The sequence below is a fragment of the Lacerta agilis genome, chromosome 9 (genome assembly GCF_009819535.1).
Source record: "Lacerta agilis isolate rLacAgi1 chromosome 9, rLacAgi1.pri, whole genome shotgun sequence".
Taxonomy (NCBI): domain Eukaryota; kingdom Metazoa; phylum Chordata; class Lepidosauria; order Squamata; family Lacertidae; genus Lacerta; species Lacerta agilis.
The window spans coordinates 37,364,812-37,372,254 of record NC_046320.1 but is presented as its reverse complement, the minus strand read 5'-3'; positions in this window follow the sequence as shown (position 1 = coordinate 37,372,254).

Here is a 7,443-nt window from a genome sequence, read left to right as displayed (position 1 = left end):
AGTAGAGAGATGCAACTCCATTCCAATATTCTTTGTGCTCCTTTAGTGAAAGGTGTTTGCATCTTAGATTTCTTCCCAACTACTTGTTGTACTTGGGAAAGATAACCATCCTGATGGTCCTCTTCTTTGTGGACAGGCAGATCAAAGGAAATCAGGCAACAAGATTTGGAAAGGCCTATTCCTGAGAGCTCCTGTCAGTGGGTAGACACAGTGCTATTCTAGTGTGGACCAAGACCTGACTCAGTAGAACAAGGATGGGGAATCTCTAACCCACAGGCTTAATTAGGCCTTCCTATTTGGCCTGTGAACTAATGAAATTAGGTGTGGGGCAGGTAAAGAACTGGCTTAGCTGAATGAAAGGGGCCTGCAGGCACCAATGACCAGCTGATTGATGTTACCTACATACCTGTGTGAAAGGGCTTCACAGGACCTGACCATTGGCATGGGCTTTGCAAAGCACTTTGCAAGACCCAACAGCCACCTGATTGTCAGCTGTTAAGAAGCCTATTGCAAAGGGCTTAGAAAGCAGAGGGTAGCTTCTTATGAGTCCAGGAGGCTCATACTATGTGTCACCTGCTGAGACAGGGCACACCATCTTTTAGATAAGATTAATAAAACAGTTTCACAGGAAGGAGGATGGCTACCAGCCAGTTGAACAATGACCCTGGCAAATGAATTACACTTCCTGGGTTGCCTTTGCCAATATTTTACTTGGCCTTGTCCCTTCTATATCACAGCCAGGATTCCACTCAGCTCCTGCTTCTGTTGTTATCACTTGCCACTTAGACTTCAAGTCTCTGGCATTAGATCACTGCATCTTTTTAACCATGGATTTGTTCTCCCCCACTCTAGGATTCCAAAAGTCTGAAGGCTGGCTAGGAAGAGGATTCTATTTTGGTTACTTATGTTGAATTTTTGCCTTTCAGAGGTGTTAGATGAGGCTTCAAAGACTGGGAAATACAGTGTGTGATGTGACGTTATCTGCATAAATTATATGCAATAACAACAGGAAGAAGTTTCCATTGTGGGATAGGTATTTTTCCGACTTCTCGAGAAATCCACAGGAGGTTGACCTTTCATTGAATTAGGCAATCTTGATTATGCGTCAAATCTAAGCTCTCACTATGAAGTCTTTTTTAAAAAATGTCCGTTTGAAAAATGACCAGACTATCTTATCAAGCGGGCTTTTTCAGGATTTGGGGGAAGCTTTCCTAAACAATAGACAAACCTCAAGAGCAAGAATCTGCTTACCTTAATGGCTCACTAATGCTTTATATCCACTGTTCTGGTGTGGTCCCTTATAGATTCACAGAAACGTTCTGGGTGCATTATTATTTGCTTCATAGAATTTGCCCATTTGGTTTTTGGTTGTGTAAAAAACCCTTCGTTGTCAGGGAAGCTGCAATTTTGGGAGAACCATTTGCAGTGAAATATAATGAGGATTGGCTGATCCCAGTGAGCAGGACTGATTCTGAATGGGAATGACATCACCAAAGAGCTGAACTAACTCCAAGAGAAACCTACTGAACTGGAAACAAAGCACTGGAGAAAGCTAAAGAAGACTTTTTATGTTTCGCTTCACAGTTATTTCAAGAAGCTGCTTTTCAACAAATCCCCGTGTCCCAAAAAAACACTCTAAACCTTAGTAAGATTTTTAAAATGTGCCATAACACATTTTTAAAAGGCTTAGATATACATATGTATTTATGTATGACTAATATTTTACAAATTGACTGTGTTGGCTTACTAATAATGTGTAAATAGCAAGGGAGCTGGTGGTGAATAACTTTGAATTCCATTATTAAACAGTGCCCCTTAGCACAAAAAACCTCACCGCATTTCTTGTTGCAGGCCACATAAAAAAGGCTATTTGATAACTGTATACTCAGAGCAAAATGTGTGTCTATCTATTTATGCAACATACATGCTACCGTGTGCACCACTTTGAAGTTGTTGTTTTTTTTTACAATCAAGTGGTATATTAATATTATGAAATAAAAAATGTAAAGTTATTTTCATTATTGTTCTGTATTAATAGTTCATTTTCCCTTTAGGACTGCTTCTTCATTATTAAGGCTCCATGTTCATTAATAATAATAATAATAATAATAATAATAATAATAATAATAATAATAATAATAATTTGTACCCCACCCATCTGGCTGGATTTCCCCAGCCACTCTGGGCGGCTTCCAACAAAAATCAAATACATTAAAATATCACACATTAAATGCTTCCCTAAACAGGGCTGCCTTCAGATGTCCTTTAAATGTCTGGTAGTTGTCTATCTCTTTGACATCCGAAGGGAGGGAGTTCCACAGGGCGGGTGCCACTACCGGGAAGGCCCTCTGCCTGGTTCCCTGTAGCTTTGCTTCTCACAGTGAGGGAACCGCCAGAAGGCCCTCGGCGCTGGATCTCAGTGTCCGGGCTAAATGACCGAGGCCATTTAGGGCTTTAAAGGTCAGCACCAACACTTTGAATTGTGCTCGGAAACGTACTGGGAGCCAATGTAGGTCTCTCAGGACCGGTGTTATGTGGTCCCGGCGGCCACTCCCAGTCACCAGTCTCGCTGCCGCATTCTGGAATAATTGCAGTTTCTGGGTCACCTTCAAAGGTAGCCCCACGTAGAGCACATTGCAGTAGTCCAAGCGGGAGATAACCAGAGCATGCACCACTCTGGTGAGACAGTCCGCGGGCAGGTAGGGTCTCAGCCTGCGTACCAGATGGAGCTGGTAGACAGCTGCCCTGGACACAGAATTAACCTGCGCCTCCATGGACAGCTGTGAGTCCAAAATGACTCCCAGGCTGCACACCTGGTCCTTCAGGGGCACAGTTACCCCATTCAGGACCAGGGAATCTTCCACACCTATCCTCCTCCTGTCCCCCCAAAACAGTACTTCTGTCTTGTCAGGATTTAACCTCAATCTGTTAGCCGCCATCCATTAAGAGCATGCTTCAGTGTTTTATAGCACTGCATAAGAGACCTGGACACAGATACATGTTCCCTTCCACTGGGGTAGCCTGTGTGATGTTCTTCAGATGTTGTTGAACTTCAACTCACATCAGCCTAACCAGCAGGGCCAGTGGTCAGGGATATGGGAAGTTGTTTTTCAAAACCATTTGGAGCACATCAGGTTAGCTACCCCTGTTCTAGGCCTTTTAAATATTTATGTAGCTACATAGCTATAGAGATTTGATGCAAGCCACCAGATGGATAGTTTAGTGCTGCATGTGAGAAAGCAGTCTCTCATTAAGCCAGCAACTATGCAGCCTCTTGTTGACATATGCACATAGAAATCGTCTAAGCATGTTATGATGTGGTCTACCTCCTTCCTTCCTTATTAGTCACTAGACACAGGGCTTTTTTTCAGCCAGAGCTCAGTGGAACTCAGTTCCGGCACCTGTCAGGTGGGCACTATTGCCATTCTAAGAGAACAAGGGAGAAGTCCATGGTGAGCTCTGGCACCTCTTTTTCTAGAAAAATTGCACTGACCAGACATAGATGATGGCAGCGATCAGTCTAAGAAAATGGGAATGCAAGGTGGTAACTTACCTGGGAGTAAGCACCATTGAAGGTTGCAAGTAGACTTACTTACATATCTCAACATGACTGCAAAGTCAGTTTCTTAATTTATAGAAGCTTTTTAAACACTCATGATTTTCCTTTTACGCATAGAAAAAAGAGCCTCCATTTCTCTGTAGAAACACGGCCTTTTTGAAAGCATTATGTGGAATTCTAGGAAGAAGTCAAAGATGATGTAGAGTTATTGGATGAAACTGAACTGGAAGCAGGATTTAATGAAATCTTCTGAAACTCCTGGCTTTGTTTTTATTTATGGGCCTTAGTGACCTGCTAACCCCTAAACCAACCAGGCCCTGATTTTGGAATAGGAAGATGGTGAGGGCCATACTAGAGCTACATTTCTTGCAATTTTTAAAGGGGAGCATAGATGCTGAAATTAGCCCAGGTGACACATATGGATGACGGAAGTCTAAACTTCACTTATTGTAAAAGTTGCAATTGTATTGGTAAGCACTCCCAGATGTGCAAATTTAATAAAGTTACAGTTTAGGAACAGAACTTTGTCTTTGTTTCTGCAGTGTCAGTCACCACTATAGTTCTAGATTGCCTGGATGATTGAACTAGAGATTTACTGTTATTCTCATTACTCATGATGATGTAGAGTTTGCATAGAACTGAATTCTAGGTAAAGAACAATAACAAGTGATAAACAAACCACAGAAGATCTCATAGTTTAATTCCAGATTTTTATCATAGCTTTGGGTGCTGATCTTCACTGAGTTTCTTTGTGCTGCAGAATGTTTGTAGCACATGTTTCAATTCCTGTTCCTTGTTAGAAGCAGAAATATCACCATACTTTGCAGAGCAAATTACTCCATTTACCGGTAATTCGAAAGCATAGTGGATTCCTAACCATCTGAAGAAAAAATGAATTATAAGATTGTAGCTATCATGGTGAAAGCATGAATTTTGAGTACATCACGAGAGTAGCTCAACTCTCCAATTCCTGTTCAAGTCACTCAGCCAGCTAACATGCACAGTGTGTTAGGAATGAATGTGTTTGACTGCATTTAGTATACAAACTGTGATGTCAGTACCAGTAGGAGCAATAAAACACAAGCCAAATGTCATGGCTAGAAAGCTGCCTTATACTGAATCAGACCGTTGGCCCATCTATAGCTCAGTACTGTCTGCACTGACTGGCAGTGGCTTTCCAGGGTTTCAGATAGGGCCCCCCCCCCCCGACCTGGGACCTTCTGCATGCAAACATGTGCTCTTACCACCAGGCTAAAGCCTTTATCAGGAGGCAAAGAATCAGGTGCCGAGAGTTCCGATATTAATGTAATCACCTGTGTTGAATACTAAAAAGAGTCTGGCCATCATAGCAGATGTTATGTGAGTGCAACGTAATGCACCTAATATTTGTCACTAGCAATGATTTCCAGCGAAATTGCTATTGACAAGCAGCATAGCACAATTTACATGCTCCACTTGCCTGCTGCAGGATGCTATTGCTGCTACATTGATGCCAGGTGCACGATGCGTAATTTCAGCAATATGTATCTATATTGAGACAATATAATTGGCAATCATTTTTTGATGTTTTCTTTCCAATAACCCCGTGAAGCTATAGAGGCCAGAAATACAGTGTCCTTGCCCCCTAGTCATCTGAACTTGGCTGAGCAGATTGAAACCAGGTTTCCTCATAGCTAGGCCTCACAGGCAAGCTCCTGGCTTTTGGACATCCACTCTCCATAGTGGTCTGGGAAGTGACAAGTCTGAACACAAATATTGGGAAATTTCTCCCAAAGGAGGGATTGCATGGCTTTACAGAGTGACCTTGAGAATGGCAAAATAAGATCTACTTGCCTGTTATCTTAAAGATGGGCAATAATAAGCATGCTGTTTCTTTCTTACCGCAGCTTTCACAATAAAAAATTCCACTTTTGCAGGGCTTTTTTTTATATGCATAAGGTAGGTGTTTCTGTTTTGGTTTTGACTAGAGGAGATTTAAGGTGTGCACATCAGCAGACTTATTCAAAAGTCCTAAGAATGTATAATCAAAATGCACAACTTGCAGACTTAACATATAGAATAAAAGAACAAGAAGAATGTACATTTAAAGAAGATTGGAAACCGTTTGTGCAATATATGGGAAATAATTGTGTACAGCTGAAAATGCTGGCAGTATCAAGATAAATTCAACAGTGTAAATAAGTTTTGATGGATGCAATAATGGAATACTGAATGGTATAGTTTTTGTAAAATATTCAGGGATTTATGATATGTAAAATGAACCATGGAAAGAGAAGAAGGGAAGTCATTGATACATTAAGGATGTAAAATGAGTATTTTAAATTGTAAAACAGAAAATTTAATTAATTATATATCAAATATCAGTTATTGCCTAACTCAAAAAGTGAATTTATTAACAGCTAAAATGTTTAATATGGTGGGAGCCAATGAAATTCTCACCATCACCACCCACCCTGACTAGAAGCCTTTTTTGAACGCTGCTGTCATAGTTACTGTTCTGATGAGGCTTTTTTTTTGGGGGGGGTTTTCAAAATTACGTTAATGTCTTGTATATATTCAGAAAGCACCTACCTAAATGTGTTCAACATAGAACAAAACTTTAAAGTCAGGAAGTGGTTCAAAAGTGATTTGTTATTACACAGAATCCCCAATACCATATAAAATATGTAGTTTCTTATAAATAATGAACCAATCCCTGTGAAACTTCTAAGTCTAGAAAAATGTTGCTTAAGAATATCAATCATCATTAATGATGAAACCACTAGTGTGAAAGTGATGCTACATGCTCTGAAATCTGTTTTGAAATTTTTTAAAAGGTAAATTAATTTTTGAAGTTGACATGGACATGTTGTACATACAAGCTATTTAGCAATGTGTTAAAGGCAGGATTGTTTTCTCAGTCTACTTCTGTGTTAGAGCCTCTTCAGGAGAGAGAGCAGGGAAGAAAACACCCTCAGATCTTTTAGGCTGTTCATGCTGAGAAATTACATCTAAAAGAATATATTCAGTGAATGGATGCCCCATTAGGTTTAAATTTAGCAAATCATGATAACCTCTTGAGGACCTGAGTAGATCAAATAATCAATGGTCTAAATCCAGCAAACTGCCAGCCCCACCAAAGGCTGGTGCGCTGACTCCTGCATTTGTGATTTAAAAGGCTGTAGCTACAAAGCAGAGACATTTCAATGCAAGGTTCAGGTGGTGGGGTCCGAGCATGTCAAAATTGCAGTAAACACAGGTCAACTGCTTGGGATCTAAACAGGCCACAACTTTATTGATTACAGATGTCAACAGGTTTTGGCATAGGTATTGGGTGTGAACTCCGAACCAACCAACCCATCTGCTGGTTGATTGTTTTGGCAGTGTTAACCAAGGTTGTGGGTCACCCTATGATGCACACCAAATCAGGGCGACTTGCTTAAGATCACCTTGGTGGAGCTATGGCCCATCAGCCCCTGTCTGAGTGTCTGGACACAGTGGCAGATCTTGGGGTCTCAAATTTCAATAGTGTCCTGTAACAACCTGAAGATCTAGTTGAACTGAGAAGACTGCTTTACCAGAACCCCTACCACTGCCTTGTTGCCATACTAGAATAACACCCTGAAGTTGCGGAATATGTCTAACCAAAAGTGGATGGCTACCAGGATGTGGGCGAATTCCAGGAAGGTGAGATTGTGTGTGAGATCCCCTGCTCCCAACAATGATCAGGTCATGGCCAGGAGCAACAACAACCCCTGAAACAGACCCCAAATCCCAGACTACTGGAGGCATCGGAACGTACCTGGAAATTGTGGGGAGTTACTTGGAGGTCCAGTCAGAAGGACACTCTATTGTAGGCCTTGAGGAAGGCCAACCAGACCTTTTTTTTTACCACCAAAGTCAGT